The sequence below is a fragment of the Athene cunicularia genome, assembly GCF_003259725.1.
Source record: "Athene cunicularia isolate RWA chromosome 1 unlocalized genomic scaffold, athCun1 chr1_part2, whole genome shotgun sequence".
Taxonomy (NCBI): Eukaryota; Metazoa; Chordata; class Aves; order Strigiformes; family Strigidae; genus Athene; species Athene cunicularia.
Window position 1 is genome coordinate 4,119,738 of NW_020799092.1, and position 16,824 is coordinate 4,136,561.

At 38.2% G+C, this 16,824-nt stretch overlaps 1 protein-coding gene across 11 annotated transcripts in view; it reads right to left on the reverse strand.

Moving 5' to 3' along the window:
- Window positions 1–16,824, reverse strand: part of ATF7IP (activating transcription factor 7 interacting protein) — a 108,476-nt gene that overhangs the window by 61,910 nt on the left and 29,742 nt on the right. Inside the window, exons 1-2 of one of the 11 annotated variants that reach the window (XM_026868576.1) lie at window positions 2,249–2,459; window positions 1,766–1,940 (exon numbers count right to left, since the gene is read on the reverse strand). The exons of the other annotated variants lie outside the window; for them this stretch is intronic. The gene's annotated coding sequence lies outside the window, so the exon portion shown is untranslated. Of the gene's footprint in view, window positions 1–1,765; window positions 1,941–2,248; window positions 2,460–16,824 lie in introns of those variants that run through there. 11 annotated transcript variants of the gene reach the window in all.

The following is a 16,824-nucleotide window of genomic DNA, read 5'->3' on the forward strand; positions in this document are numbered from 1 at the left end:
TGGTAAATGACATGGGAATGAAGTTAAGGGTTTTCAGTTTGAGACCTGGAGCCGCACAAAAGCGGTAACCCACAAGTGCAGTGCACAGATGCAATGAAGATTTGGTGTTTAACATGCAGAAGCATTTTTAGGCTATTTTAAGACTACCAAATTTCAGTGATGCCAAATGTTGAATCAAAAAACCTGCCGAGGTCCAACCCGGATTCAAGTATGTCAGCTGGTAACCTTTCTTCAAATACGGTGCAGTGCCTGTGGTCTTCTGGTGTACCAACAGGAGCATCAAAATCAGTGGTTTTTCACAAGTGCAGTATGATTTGTGCCTTGAAAGTAGAGGCCATTCTTCCCCAACCTTGCAAACTGCCTTTTGAAGAACCAGTTCAGTAAACATTTAGGTCCGCACATGTATCTATGCCCAAGAAAAATACCCAGATGTATGGTTACAGGTTTGATAAAGCAGAATAAATTCACAGACTGTTTCAAACAGGTCATATAGTCTTGTGTACTGTACGCAATCAGAACTTCATGTACAAACCTGAACTATTCTCTTGTCACTTCAGCATTACAATTAATTGAGCAGTTGTCCTGTGCCTTCTCTACCACCAGAGAATAATACCACCTTTGACTCTGGCTCATGAACCACTTCCTCATACTAAATTAGTAATTTTAGAGTTATTTTCCCATGAGGCTGCCATGCCTTGTGGGAAAAATAGGACTGTCAGGTTCATTTACACAACTAAAATCTTTGATCTGCTGGTGATTTTGCAGAATTGCCCTTACATAGTTCATCAGTTTATGCCTTAATAACTACTACACATAAGATGTGTACTTTTGAAGATGGAATAGAAAACAAGTGCAAATCTTTCCTAGACAACTTTCAATCAAAATACATATTCCAGTTAGCCTCATACAAGCAACACAAGTGCCCTAGAAACATCTGCTCATTAGCATGTGGAGCTTAAGCTCATTCTTTAAGAAAAGCTTTGTCTTTTTCTATAAACTAAGTTTTAACAGCCATTAGGTCATTAAACCAGTAGAACTATTTGAGTGGAACTCAGAGCAACAGTAGTAGATACTTCCCACAAGTGCTAGAGATTTCAACTTTTATCAACAACTTAAAATATAAGCTTTTGATTCAGCTGCGAGATCTCCAAACACTAAACAAGTACTGGTTTTTGAAATATCTGTAACAGCAAAATTCAGCTTTCTTACAGATTTTTTTTTTTTTTTACCACAAGCTAAAGCACTAAGTACATTTCTTTTTGTAAAAAACAAGATTTATTAAGTTTTACATAAAGCTGAATTTGGGCATTTTAAGATACATTTATGGAATATTTTTATTATAAATTGTTTAACTACTATGCTGCAGTTCCATCTTTGGCAGAGGATTAACAGTTACCGTTATCCTTAAATATGAGGGGCCAGTAATTCCATAGAAGTGGACACTAACTGCCAGAATACATCTACAATTAAAAACTTACCCAACTTCCGATATTCCAAACTTAAAACCAGACCAAAAAATATGAGAAGCTCTGAGAAAAAAAATCCTTAAAAAAAAAAGGTTGCATTCATGCTCTTCTATGCATTATAAAATACAGTATTTTTTCCTTTTATCAGTGAATTTCTAGTGAAAATTCAACAGGCTACAACTGTAAAAGGTATCACTAATATATGCAGAATGGCCTCCTTTTTAAGACAGGTCTCTTTACAAGTCTTCTGTTAGATAAAATGTAGAATAACACTATTCTAATAATAAAAATATATTTACCCATAACATTCTGTAAAGAATTGTCTAAACTAGGCAGCTAACCGTAGCGATGTAACCTCAGCTTTCAAACACCTGCAACTTGGTGACATCAGACTTCAGAGGTGAGCTGTCTGATGCTAACAGTGGTCCCCCCTGAGGTAGCTTCTCAAATGCCAGAAGAAACAGAACTGAAAACCTGCAACAAAATAGGTGATGCTGAATTAAAATGTTAAGTGTCATGCATACAAGCACCTTTTAGAGGTTTTTTTGCAGCAGCTACATTTTCTCAGTAACAAAAGAGCAACCATTTAAAATGGAACCAAAATAGCCGTTGATTAGTTGGCTAAGGGAACCTCCTCTTTTATAAAGCATTATCAGTATATCCTCTAGGGAAGATATCCTTTCTCAGGAGAGGCAGTGCACCTGCTGCTTTGCTTGCTTGTTCCTTGCCCAGACCAGTCCTACACACACAGGTCAGGGCTGAGCTCCCACCAAGCGCCTCACCTCAGACTGGAGAAGGCAGGTCTTCAGTATGCAATGGAACCAGCCGTTTCATGATTTCAGCTAATTGAAGCCTGGGAGAAACTTTTCATAAATTTTGGGGGCAGAAAGGCTATTTGCCTGTTTTCCACATGAAATCATGACTTTTCTTCCTGCGAGTGTCAGAGGGAGGCCCCGCAGCCATCTTGCCACCTCACCAGCTCCCGGCCGAGTCGCGCTTTTCCTGCCTGACAGCCAGGGACGGCGTGAAATTTGCATACCCGCTCGGGATTGGCTGCAGCACAGTTGATTTGCATAAACCAATCCGCACCTGCGAGGCGGAGCCACCCCAGGAGGCCTGTGCAAATCTGCCCAGCAACCGGCTAAAAATAGACCAGGCGCCCCCGGCAGCCCGAGGGTGGCGCCGCGCGTTGGCCTCCTCGCGAAACGCGCACCCTGACGTGCCACTGCGAGGCGGCGCCGCGGGGCAGCCGCTCCGCAACACGAGAAACGAAGGGATGCCTGATCTTCAAGTTCTGTGCCAAAAGCAGAGGCGTTAAGTGGGGCTATGTGGCACACCTAACTCACAGGCTTTCGTGGGTTCTGGTGGTTTTTTAAAATAGAAACAAATATTTCTTAAGTCATCTCTTTTCAAATCAAAACATCAACTATCTTAATCTGCACATCATCTTCCTTCTTGCTTTCATTCCTAAGCAAACAGGAACAGAAGCCATCTTTCTGACTGTTTAATATCCTGTTATCAGTTCGGTGACATGAAAAGTGAGTCATCCACAACAGGTGTCATGGAATCCTCATTAAATATGGACTCTTATACCTGAAGTTACAGGTTTGTTTTTTGATCCTTGGTAAGTCACACCTCACCAGACACACACCTGTACAGTTTGTACGCTCAAACTAAAGACGGTGTGGGATCTGGAAAGGTGAGCAGGCTGAGACAAAGATGAACTCTGTAAATAGTAATTCTGAGAACAAAAATTAAATACAAAACAGGGTAAGGAAAGTATACAATTTTTAAAGGGTTATGTAAATACATTAATAACTTCAACAATGATCTACACATACAGCATTTTACCATTCTCCACCTACAGAACGCTATCATCTACAAAAATTTGATTTTCAGTACTACTGAACTGATGACATAAACTCTTCTGGCTGTAGCAGAAACAACTAAAGAGGTTTCTGCACTTTTCTTTCCATGACATCTACCCCTAGTTTCTGTTTCATGGAACTGGTTGAAGGTAGGCGAGAGCCAACAAAGTGAGATGGATGAGAACAGCACCCCATGCACACGGGACACATACAGCTGCCTAGCCTACCAGGCTGTCTCAAATGAGAGGGAAAAAAAGTGGCCAACGCAGACAGTCACAGAGTGACCTGACAGTGGCTGACAGCTTTTGAATGACTCCACAAAACAATCACAAAAATTAACCAGAAATCCCAATATGAAGGTTAAAGGAAAGATGACAAAAATTTGAATCTAAGAAGTCTTCAAAATAACATTAGAAGAAAAAAACAAAACAAACAAAAACCCAAACAAAAACCCCCAAAATAGTTTCTTGTAAAAGCTACAATTTACCAAAACTTTACTACCCATACCTACTGTTAGAACTATTTGTTGCAAGCATTCTTCTTTAAGGAAAGGTAGATTATTCCACAGACATTAGTTTGCTACTGCAAACAGATTTTACTAGTAACTGTGCCACCCTGCCCACAAGACAGTTATTCATTCAGAGGCTAAATGTTTCCCTAAAGAAACTAATATTGGGGAATGATGGGAACTGAAACACAAACTTATCAACCTAATATTCTATTAATTACTAGATATAAAAGAAAAATCGAAAAGTGTTTTCAGTGCTGGTAACCCACTGCATTAATATGCTAAGAACCCTAGATAATACAGGTCATTCATGTTTTTACAACAATAAGCACTCACTCTAATAAATTTCTACCGCAGTCAATTTCTTATTATACCGACCATACAATAGAGTAAGATTTATTTACTCTAGTAAAAGTGTACCACAGCAGATTAAATTCTCTTGGGTCAATGGGCAGACAATTCTTTTCTGTATTAGCTGCTAGGCAAAGATTTGTCATATGTCTCAAGCCTGTAAAGACTTGTAAGAAAAATTATCTAAGGTATTACCCAAACTACATGTTTCGTAATTGAACACACAGGCAACCAACTTAAGCTTGCTTAGAACAAGCTCTGCAGACAGAGATTGCCTGACTTAATTTTTTGCTAAACTGACCAAGGAACAGGAAGCAGAAAGCAGACAAACACAAGATGGTTTATGTAGTTCCAATCAAAGAAATAAATGTTAAGAAAAACAGATATAGTTTTGAATGGGAGGTTGATCACAAAAAGTAACCTGAAATGGTATTAATTCTTGCTGTATTCTTCCTTTCTAGAACCTTCAACATACCCCTTTTTTCTCACGGTACTTGCTGCATAGTCAGTAGACTTAAGATCTTTCTATATCTCATTTGCCTGAGTTGTTTTGAGATCAAGTGCAACACCTTACATTTTGTTACCATACAGAATTATCTTTTCTCATTAGTATCTTCTTGCCACTAGGTATAAATTTTGAAATAATGTCACACTAGTTTTAAGTGGCACAGCTGTATTTATCTGTATCAGCAGCACCTTAAACAAGCAGCAAAGCACGATATACCCTACAGATTTCTGAGGTGCTGACACACACCTGATGCTAATACACTCAGGTCAACTCAGTTATGTACTCTGGCAAACAAAGATATTTGAACAGAAGCAAAGGAAGACCAGAGGAATGTCCTGAAAGTAATCATTCAGTTGATGCGAAAATCCTTTTGTACTTGGTTCTTTAAAAAATAAAATTAAACATTTATTCTTCCTAGCAGTGTTTTTGAATGAACATCAGTAACAAAACTGCATCCATTCCACATAAAGTATGTTGATATTACATGACATGGTACACAGTCACGTTTGTGTGTGAGGGATGAAATAAAGCAAGAATATGATGCAAGCACTGGTCAGGTTACATGTGAATTCAGATCAGGGACCTCAGACCCGTTAAAGCTAACCTTTTAGTTTAACACATCAAATAAAAAAAAAACAGCAAGTAAGAAAAGCCTCAGCCCAGATCAGTTTTCTGATGCTATTAACTATGCAGATGCTTCTAACACTTAAACCAGCATAAGACAGGAACAGAAGGGCAAAGGGAGAACAACTTTAAGTCTAGCATGTTGCATACCAGCCTTTTAATACCAACTTACATTACCTGTACAGCTACAGCCCTGAGCTAGATTAGGAAGCTTAACCTCCAGATACGAATTTAGTAGGATCACTGCTTTATTAAACTCAGCTCCTTCAACTGCCTGACAGGAGTATCAGGGCTGTTGCACCAAAACATGCAACAGAACAGCTTTCGGTTCTCTGGGTGTGAATGTGTAAGTCAAGGACTTTCTGTAATGGACAGGCAGACCTTCCAGAGGTTGACAAAGCACTACAGGTGTCCCATGAAGTCAGCTTCATCTGGTTATTCAGGCTTTTTGGAGAGAGGGAAAGGAGACTGTTTCCACACTGCCTTTGGATAGGGTATTAAGAAGGAAGGGAAACAAAATTTGCATCTGCTCTATGGACAATACCAAGCTCCTAATGTTAATTTTCATTTAAATATTTCCAGGCTTCTGTACTCATTTACAGATAACAACTGTTAATTATACTTGGTATTACAAATTCCATACCATGAGTATTAGTACAGAAAATATGGAAATCCATACTGTCCCATCCCTTTAAAAACATGTCAGTGAACATCCTGCAGCACATGCAAACATTTTATTCTCTATTTAAAAAAAGAAAAAAATTTTCTGTGGTGGCTCATATACATGCTAAGCTTTTTGCCAACTGACCTGATGGTAATCAAGTTATTACTAAACATTACTTTACATTGGATAACAAACTTCATTCCATAACATTTGCAAGTTTTTCTGGTCACATGAAGCCAGGGTTACACGCTTTTGAGCTGTAGAAATTTTCTGTGAAAATTCTCTACTCATTCATCTATTTGGATTATCCATTAATTTAGTGACTGAGTATCTATTTTAAACATACCAGGAAAATGAATTAAGGAAGAATATATTTATAACCCACAGCTGGTTTGGTTAGCTCTACACAAAGTGTCATCATCACAAAGTTGAGTACTGCATCAACTAAAAAGGTCAGACTGCTGAGAAAAATCCGTGTCTAGTGTGCCAGAGTATCCTTAAGGGAATAAAACTATTGAAGCTTAAAATGGTTTAGCCTAAAACTAATTACATTTTACATAAACATGATTTGCAAAATTTGCAAAACAGTCATATGTGACAAGGACCAACAAGAAGAAGTAACCCCTTAAATGGTCAGAGATTATCCCAAAACTCAAAACAAAATTTCTAATCTTTAGCAGAGGTTGACAGCATTAAAGCATTCCCCACCTCAATCATTTTTGCTACAAAGACAAAAAACTGATTTCCTTGGCCCTATTCTTTTCTGAAAATAATAAAAAACCCAAACCAAAACCTAAATGCTTGACAAACTGTATTGGGAAAAAAAATAAACAGAACATTTCCTTGTCCCCTCAAACACTAGTGCTGCTTGGCATATACCAAACAGTTGGAGTTTTTGTGCATCAGTAAGACTTCACAGTAAATACACATAATAAATGTACCTTCCTGTGCAGCTTATCATTTAGTATCTAGGTATGAAAAATAACTTCTGGAGTTTCTAACCTCCAAGATAATTTGAAAATACACAGAACAACAAAGAAGCTAACCAAAGCAAACGGTAATGTAGCTGTATTAAGTTGCCAAAATTCACTTATAAATACAGTAATTCAAATTTGATGCAGCTTCCCCGTATCAGGAGAACTATTGTCCAATGTCTGACCTGACCATTTGGGGACACACACTTCAAACAGTAACACATAAAAGTAGAGAAGTCTGGAGCACAGCATTCCAAATACACCTACCAGCAAACCAGTTTGGATTAGATGACTCTCTCCTTTTATTAGTTACCTGCAGTCACACCTGTCTTCAACCCAGATATCAACTACTGATTTTGAACAAGTCATGCAGAAATTCTGTCACATTTATAATAGTGAAATAATTTTCAATAAATATTCAGATATGATCATTCTGATCTCAACTCATTTCATTCACTCCTTGAATCCCTAAGAAAGAATTTCACACACTGAAGTACCAAATCTGAAACCAGATACAGACAAAAAATTATCTATTAAATTAACAACAATTAAAAAATGCTGTTAAACAGATGAAAATAAACTCTCATATATAAAAAAGTCAATAAAATTTCCAACAACATATTTAGACAAAGCTGTTTTATCTCATTTATCTTTTCTGTCTGCACACGCACTTCATGGAGAACATCAAATCCTTCCCAGAATTAAGACTACTGGAGAAAGAAAAACATATAGTTCATGCGGGGAAAGGGGAAACATGGTAGGGGGGAGGGAGGGACAGAAAAAAGAGAGACACAGACATAAGTTAGGAATCATAATTCTATCTGCATTATGAAAAAAATTATGACCAGAGTGAGCAAGCAGTCAAATTTACTTTTATTATGCTTGGTACTTTATAACTCCTTTGCTAACAAAGACCTGGCTTATCCCTCTACTGAATGCATGTATCTTGCACTTACTTTACCAATGGAGAACTGAGCCACAGAGAAAGAGTGCTCACTGGCTTACCCAAGATCAGACAAAAAAAGCCTAGAAATAAAACCAACCAAACAACCACAACAACAACAAAAAAACCCTACAATTTGTGACTCTCAAGTCTCTCCTACCTTCATTTCATTTATGCCTTGAGTAAAAACAACAGAGAAACACCAGCAAACTATCTACTTTCCAAACTGACTCAGTTTGTAAGATCAGGTCTTGCATTAGATTAGATTCTTCTAACAAAAACTGATGGTATCTGAAGAAATAAGAGTGACATCTACCCTTTTTTGCCCATATTTACATTAGTAGCCTATTACCATGACCACTTAAAACTGGTATTTTCATTCTGTCCAGTACTCTAAGGTGGTTTGACAAATATAATGAAACTAGGAAGACCTTTATTTAATACACTTAATGCAAAAAGGACACACAGCAAAGACTGCATGTGACAACAGTCCTGTGCCGTTTCTTGACCTGTAAACATCTTTGCAGCTGCATGTAATATAAGCCTAAGATGAACAAAGTATTTTCAGAAGATTTTACAGGGGGTGAGGCAAAGGGTAGTGTAAACTCCTATGCCCCTAGCACTTAAGCTTTTTTGAAGCCTAGTTCTTAGGCTATCCTACAATTATAAAGGTTCCTAGCTCTTCTACATGACAATTGGTAACATAAAACAAACTATTTAGGTTTGCTTTTATTAGCAACTCTTTCAGAAAAGTTCCAGCTGATAACCCAGGACTGAAAAGAAAAAACACAGAACACTAAATGGATAAATACAGAAAGATCAACAGTGTGATCATTAGTACCTTTCCAGACTCATTTCTCAGTGAGTGAAACCTGTAGCAGAAATAACCTTAAGAACTGATGTCTATTTGTTCCATGATATGCCCAGATAAATAAACTGAGTCTTCTGTCCTTCAAACAAAATTTAAGTCTAGCACAGCTGAAATACAATTGAAGTAACCTGTGCAAGTGCCACCAATGCACTGCTGGAGAGCATCCTCTCTGGACAGGTCAGTACTAACCAGTTCTAAAGAGAAGCACTCTCCACTAAAGATGAGCACAGTGACTCCAAAAGACACAACGTACACATTTCCACTTCTGTTCTCTGGTACCATCCGAAACAATAAGACAAACTGAAAAAGCTTTATTTCTGTTAATACCATTGCAGGCTACCTTAAAAAAGTGGTTATGAGTAAGAAAAAACAATAAGCATGCAGAGAAAACATACATACACACAAAATCAGAAAGCCTTTTCTACATATTTTCACTTTAAAAAAATAACAAAGAAAGCTATGAAAATAGGAGATTGTTCCAGTTCTGCATAACGTACTCTTGTCAATACATGCTTTGGAATTCTCCCAGGAGAGGGAAGAAAGCATCTCCTTTGGCTTGTCCAAAGTTATACATGTGCCAACGGACACAGGTCTAAACAGAAGCTACTGTGTAAGAGCCCTGCCTCTGCCTCAGTAGGAACACTAACTTGAGATTCCTTCTACTTCTATCCAACTAGCAACTCTCATAAAGCTTGTAGGAACCAACTCCAAGGTTTCTATACCTTCAAAGTTTGGCTGAAATCAGTTGGTGGGTAAAGAATCATGAAAAGGAAGAATTTATATCTCTATATAAGAAAAAGGTTTTTTTACAGTAGGAACAACAATTCACTGGAACAACCTCCACAGAGATGTGCAAGATCTTCATCGCTGGAAGTTTTCAAGATGCAGTTGGACAGGGTGCTAAATAATCTTATCTAGGCTCCCTTTCCTAAGGAATGTTGAACAAGGTGATCTTTTGAGGTCCCTTCCAACCTGGGCTATTCTATGAACTTAGCCATAAAACTGCTTTTATGACCAAAATATCAGTATCAGCTGTCAGATTTTAAAAAACCTTCCAAAATATGACCTCTAGACAGATGACTAGTCCACCAGTCTCATGAAGGAATGTTACATCTTCTTCAGGAGAGCAGTAATTGCAAAGTTGAGGAGGTAGCTTTCAAGCTAAACACTCTTCTAGCAATAAGCTAAGCCATTTAAAAGAAAAGTACTTTGCTTTGAATATGTTATATACATACACACACATTAAAAAAACCCCCTATCTTTACATACTTCAAATATTTTGTATTTATATAGATATATATGGTTGGAGAAAATGCGACCAGCTAGATTACAGTAAGAAAAGTCTAAGGGATGGTAGTTAGGTTGTGAACATAAGGATCTACTTTTACTTGCATAGGGTTTTAAGTGTAATTCTTATATATGAAAGCTGAAAAATATATGCAGACAGTAGAAGATAAGACTGAAATAAGCAGAGGTGAACTTGTCTTTAGCCACCTTCCTCCCAGAAAAATAAATTCAGCTTGTTTGGATCTCCGGACAGATATGCAAAAAACTGATACAACTGACCTAAGACTCTGCTTCTGAAATGTAATTTCTAATTTATATAAGGCACAGACTGCTATCAGACCCAAGATATGAATTCCAAGTACCTGACTTCCATGTCTGTGGTCAACCAACATGATTAGAGCTTCATTTTGGATCACCTTGAATTAATTTTTTGACTGTTTACTGTTCTGACATGGTGAAATAAACCATTCAGTAAATGCTGCCAATAGAAATGTAGAGAAATATACCTCAAGACACTGCAAGGAATACCAAGTTTAACAGGATCTTACACAAGTTGTCTGACATATTTTAAATGCAAACAGGTAGACAGTGTTTTTAATATTTGAGAGTGATGCAGAAATAATGAAAACATAAGGAATTTGTTGTCCTTTATGAATAACCCTACATAGTGTAGACAAGCAAGATGTCACAAACACTAATGTAAATGTCTTTATTTTAAGGGCCAAGTACATTGCAACACTTAAAGATCTCATTCCAGAAGGGGAAGGTTATTTTCAGAAGTTGAGACTAGGAACACTGAGCAACTGACAAAGACTTTAAAGTGCCTGTGAAAACCACAGCACTCTTTTGGGGTGTTTTGCCATTTTATTTATTTGCATTTAAAGAATGAAGGTGAAAACATCAGGATAAACTTGAAGGAAAATGCAATGCATTTTTGATTCAGATCCTCACACCTACTGTGCTGGGCTTGTGTAGGTGGCAGGGGGCTACAACAGCGGCCTGCTGTGAGAAGCTTCTTGAAGCTCTCTGCTCCAATTTGGAGCTGCCTCTGGCTCAGGCAAAGCCAATTAGCAAAAGTGGCTGTGACTCTGCAGTAATGTATTTAAGAAGGGGAACCTGGGATGAGAACTTGGCAGTTGTGAGAACACCTATGCAAACACCAAGTTCAGTGCAAGGAGGAGAAAGTTGGGGTGGGGAAGGTTCACTAGTGCAGACCCCCCCTTCAGCCTGAGCTGAGAGGGCAGGCTACCCCCCCTGCCACCCATGGAGATCCACAGCGGAGCAGAGATGCACCAGCAGCCCACGGAGGATCCCACACTGGAGCAGGCAGTGGCACTAGGCCAGGCCTCTGTAGGAAGAAGTCCCTGCTGTTGTAGTTCGGCACTGGGAGGACTGCAGCATGTAGGGGTAACCCTACATTGGAGCAGCTTCGGAAGAGCTGCATCCCATGGGAAGGACTAACATCAGAGTAAATTCATGGAGGCCTGTCTCCTGTGAGAGGCACTCCGCAGGGGAGCAGGGGAAGAATGAGAGGAGTCCTCCCCCCCAAGGCAGAAGGAGCAGCAGACTGACTGTAACCCCCATTTCCTGCCCCCTGCAGGGTAGGGGAGAGGCAGAGAAGTAGGGAAGAGTGGGAGGGAAGGTGTTTTTAAGATGTGGTAATGCTTCTCACTGTCTTACTCTGTTAAATGCTGTTTTTGTTGTTAAGTGTTTGAAATAAATTGATATTCTTTTTCTTCCCCTAAGAAGTCTATCTTTTGCTGGTGACATAGTGATTCATCTCTCCCTGTCCTTATCTCAGTTCCTGAGCGTTTTTTTTTCATCCCAGTCCTGAGGGGAAAAGGGTGAGTGAGCAGCTGTGTGGTGCTCAGCTGCCCTCTGAGCTCAAACCACACCTACAAAACTTGATGAAAAGAAGTACTGCTAAAATCTCAAAAAATTGTTTGCACTAGGAAATCTAAATGAGAAGAGGAAATGAAGCTGCTGCCAGTAGGGTTTGCAGTACTTCTCTAAGAATGCACAACACAGTTGAATAAATGTACAGCAGGGAACGTTGCAAGGTCACAGAGGATATTAAGGCTGATGCAACAAGAAAAACAATACTGAAAGCAATTTATCCTCAGGTGTAATGAAATTTTAAATGAAACTTTTTCCTGTTTCAGCTACTATAGCCTACACATGACTAATCCAATATAACCCTGCCTCAAATTATGAAGACAATTGAAGAAACAGAAATACTAGAGCTTATTGCAACTATAATACAAAATACAATACCAGAATGTTTGATAGAATGTTGTTTAGGACTTGGAGAATATCAATTTGCAAAATCGGTTTTGTTGCCAGGTGGTTGTTTCCCAAGGTAGTTTGAAGGTTCACCAAAATGAGAAAGAAATAATTATTGAATTCCATGAGGAAAATGCGCTTCTTCAGACATCCTTCTTCAGATAGGCCCACTTTACAGCAGCACTGCTGCTGTAAACAGTTACTGTATTCATCTATGGCCACCAGAGACTACTACAGTTGCTAAGCAACATCTCTTACTTCCATCTCAATTTTGACATTTGCCATTTGGGAATATTCATTGGAACCTAACACTTTTTAGTAACCTCATCCAATTTCTCTCCTTTTCCAAAGATGTATAATGCACTGATTGCATAACATCAGATACCAAATGAAAAAGTGAGATTTTCACAACTGTTTTAGCAAATTCAATCAAGTAGATTTTTCAGGGACCTTTATATAAAGGAATCTGCCTATACAATTCTGTTTTGGTGGTCCTCTCCCATGAAGACTTTTCTCCCCAAGCCTACATATTAAGCCACTGGAGATCAGGGGTAAAAAAAAAAAAAAAAAAAAAAAAAAAAAAAAAAAAAAGAAAAAGCCTCTTTTCTCCTATGTTTTCCTAAATATCTCTGTGTTATCTTCTGTACAGAAACTGCGTGACCAATTTTAAGTATATTATGACCTCTATTCTGTTTTGGAATCTTCTGTATTGAGAGGCATATGTGAACCGTAGCCTTCAAGGGAAGAGCTGTTTTAGAGACATTTTTGGATAACGCCCTGAAAATACCAGTTTGAGAACACTACCTTGCTTCAAAATCCAAACATAACACCTCTCTGAAAGAACAAGGACTTGGTTCTTCCCTTTCTATGAATATATAAAACCACCTGCTGTTATCCTGTCAGTACCTAGTTCTCTCATGGGAAGGCAGAATTGCCTGGCAGATAAACTAGATGGCCTTATCTTCCGAAACATTTTCTTAAGCGTATTCAGGGAAAATGAAATTCCATGATTGTAGAAGATGATGTAAGCTAGAGTGCCCATCTCCACCTGGAAGTATCCTTCCGAAATGCCTTGATAATGGTAAAGGATAGATAATATGCCCCATGCGTTATTTTTTCACCCATTTGACAAGAGAAAGTTTGACAGGATGCTTGCAGCTGAATGCTGTCCCTGGTCAATCCACTCTAAAAATTTTTTGCATGGAGGTGTTTTTGTGGAGGACTTCTGAAATCTGACGTATTGCTTCATCCAACTGCATGAATAAGTCCAACAAAGCATAAATATACTTTTGGCAATATTTCTATTAAAAAGCTTCCATTTGGTTAGTCATTTCTCTTGCAAATTCATATTGACACTAGTGCCATTGAAGACTATGGTTTACTGATCAAAGAAATCCAAAGATCATTAAAATCATTCAAAGAAAGCTGGTTGCTTACAAGGATGATGTCACTTGGATTAACCTTTCAATCACCAGTCTCTATGAACAAGGTGTTCTTGCTGCTAAGTAGCTTGCATTTACCTTTTGTGTTGCAGGATGACCAAATGTCAACAGCCATACCTATAGCAAAACACTAGTATCAGGAATCTTAAATATTTTCTGTGAATTACATCTTATTGTTAATAATACAAAGGAATGTGGACTTATAAATGTAAGAAAATGTAATTTAAATCTGTAATCTGAAGACATCTGTTCTCCGTGACCAATAAAAAAATCCATCTTTGTGTTTCCTCAGTTTCTTAGAGAAATGTCCTTGAAGAGCGTATAAAAAAGTTATATGCAACAAGTCCTCTTCACAGTCCTCTTGAACACAGTAGGTGGCAGGTTTTCTAGGGCTAGGTTTCTTAGAGGACACAAATGCAAAATGAAGATTGCAGAGATGTTCCACCTGATAAGTGAAGAAGCTACAGGCCTCAAAATGAAAAGAGCTTAACTCCAGAAATACTTTTGGAAGTGTAAGAGCCCCAGTGAGGCTTGCAATTATGCAGGATGCACAAGAAATACTCTAAAAGGCTTTAAGCTTCACATCTGGGATGATAAGTTTTAATTTTTTTTCCCCTGTGGAATTAATGTCAAAGACAGTTATGAGTCTCAGTTTGCATTCACTCAACACTATCAACCGTGCATGATAGCTAGCAGTGAACTTGTGGACAGAAGTCACCAGCCAGCAACGTTTTGGTGATGCTGACTGATAAGACCACAGATACTAGCCTGGTGAACCGGACAAACACATTAGAGAGATGATCCTCCTAGGACCCATGCCTCCTTCTGCTCAGAAAGAGCAGGTCTAGAGCCACCTCCAATGCCAGTGTTGCACTCCGAAGTGGAGAGAAGTAAACAAAAGCAACACACATCTCTTCCAGTCATGTGGTCATTGTTTTACTTGCTACTGCAAATCTTTAAAAATAAAGATAACATTACAAATTCATGAAGCATTGACAATCTTCATAAAACCTCAAACTACTATTCACAGTAGTATACAATGAAAAAAAAAAAAAAAAAGAAAGAAAAGAAAAAGAGCTACAAGTTTAGCTTAATTGATACATTGTTTGGCAATGATTTTGCCAGAACAGTCCTTAAAAAGGTTTAGCTCTACAAAAAACATCCTTAATTTTACCATTGTGGGAGGGAGAGAAGCAGCTGATGAAGCAACAATCCAGAAGCACCATCACTGCATACACAGAAGTACATGAAGAATTTATACAGCTATTTCAGACTGCTTGTCTTCTCAAATTCCATCGAAAATTAAATGAAGAAAAATGCATCTGCACAAAGTCACTCAGAGTGATCACCTACAATAAACTTCCTTTTTCTTGTCTAGAAAGCTTCCCGAATGCCACCCAGAATTAGATGCCAGAAGCAGAGAGTCTGAATTGTACTCAGGAATGCCTCCACTGACAAATGGTATAAGATCCTCAAAGGAAAGCTGTCCTAAATTTTGACTATTCAAGTTTAGCTGTAATAGCTCAACCTCCAGAAAGGTTCTAATCAGAAACATCGAACATCAAAAGGAATATTCTGAATGTAGCTCCTCCACAGGCTGACTTTCACCTGGTGAACCAGTAAAACACAATGCTTGTTTGCTTGCTTCCTGTAAAGAAAGGACTGCAGTTTCACCTTACTGCAAAAATCAAAGGCTAAATTTCTCTTTGAATGACTGAAAACATCAATATGTATCCTTTCTTCAAGTGCTGGCACATAACATAGCTGAACTGTTTCCTTATCATTTTGCAGACTAACTCCAGACTTTCCTGACAATTCTGCATGCGTGACCATCTGTCTCCAAATCTGCATTTGTGATTATAAAACTATCTTATTTACGTACCCAAAAGGTGAATATAAACAAGGTCATATTCATTTGTCACCACGGGACCTTCTTGGGGAAGAATTTCTCTAAGTAACAGAATATTGAGGAACAGCAGAAGCTGCTGAGCTGGATAAACTCCTGAGAATCCTTCTAAGCCATTTTCTTTGGAAGCTGTTACTAGCTTCTTTACAACCTTGTACAGATCCAGTGAAAGCTGTCTGTACAAGAAACTACTGAGCCTTGAAAGGGCATTAAAAAAAACCCTACTTGTTTTGAGAGCTCACTATAAGTCTATTTTCTCCCTTGAAATAAGGCAAATTTCTGTGAAGTCTTCTATCAGTATTCAAGACTGTGCCAGGATGGTGTTAAAAGACACACCCCACGAGCATCTATGAGAAAAACTGTTCACAGAACACTACAGCTGTGACATTTTGATTCCAAAACACTTCAAAAAGAAGCCATCCAAAAGGATGACACTAAGATGTTAACCAGCAATACGACAATCTCCTCCTAAAATGCTCAAATGACATGTCCTTGTAGGTATCATAATAGCAATGAACTGGTGTAAAATTAATTCAGTTGACTATAAATACAGGATCCAATTATTCTTTTCTGGTATTGAACCTGGATTAACAGTTAATTTTTTTCCCCACTTTTTAGCAGATCCTGGATAACTAATCTATGCTAGTATTATTCCAAAATATGAAGTGGTTTTAACAGCAAGTGTGACTACAATAGTGTAAATCATAGGTAAGCCCTGAAAAAAGAAACACACCACTTTTTTATTCTGGTTATGAGGTACTTTGGCAACAGGTCTTCTTTCTGTATCAGTTTATTCATCTTATGGAGGGATAAAGAATCTTGAGTGAATAGTGTTACAATACCTAGCAGTCTTTCCAAGTTTTGCCTAGAAGCCGCCTTCATCCCAAATGTAAAGGTTTTTTTTTTTTTTTTAATTCTAGAAAGAATGATACTGAACAAGGATTCCACCTCAGATTGGATAAGTAGTATGCTTTTCTCTTTTGTAGATATTTCCTTATCAAAGTGGCTTTGTTGTTTTTTTAATACTGAATAGTTTGATACGGACATGTGATTGTTTGACTCTGGCTAAATGCCAGGTATCCACCAAGTCGCTCTATCACTCCCCCCCCCCCTTTCCCCTTGTTTTCTC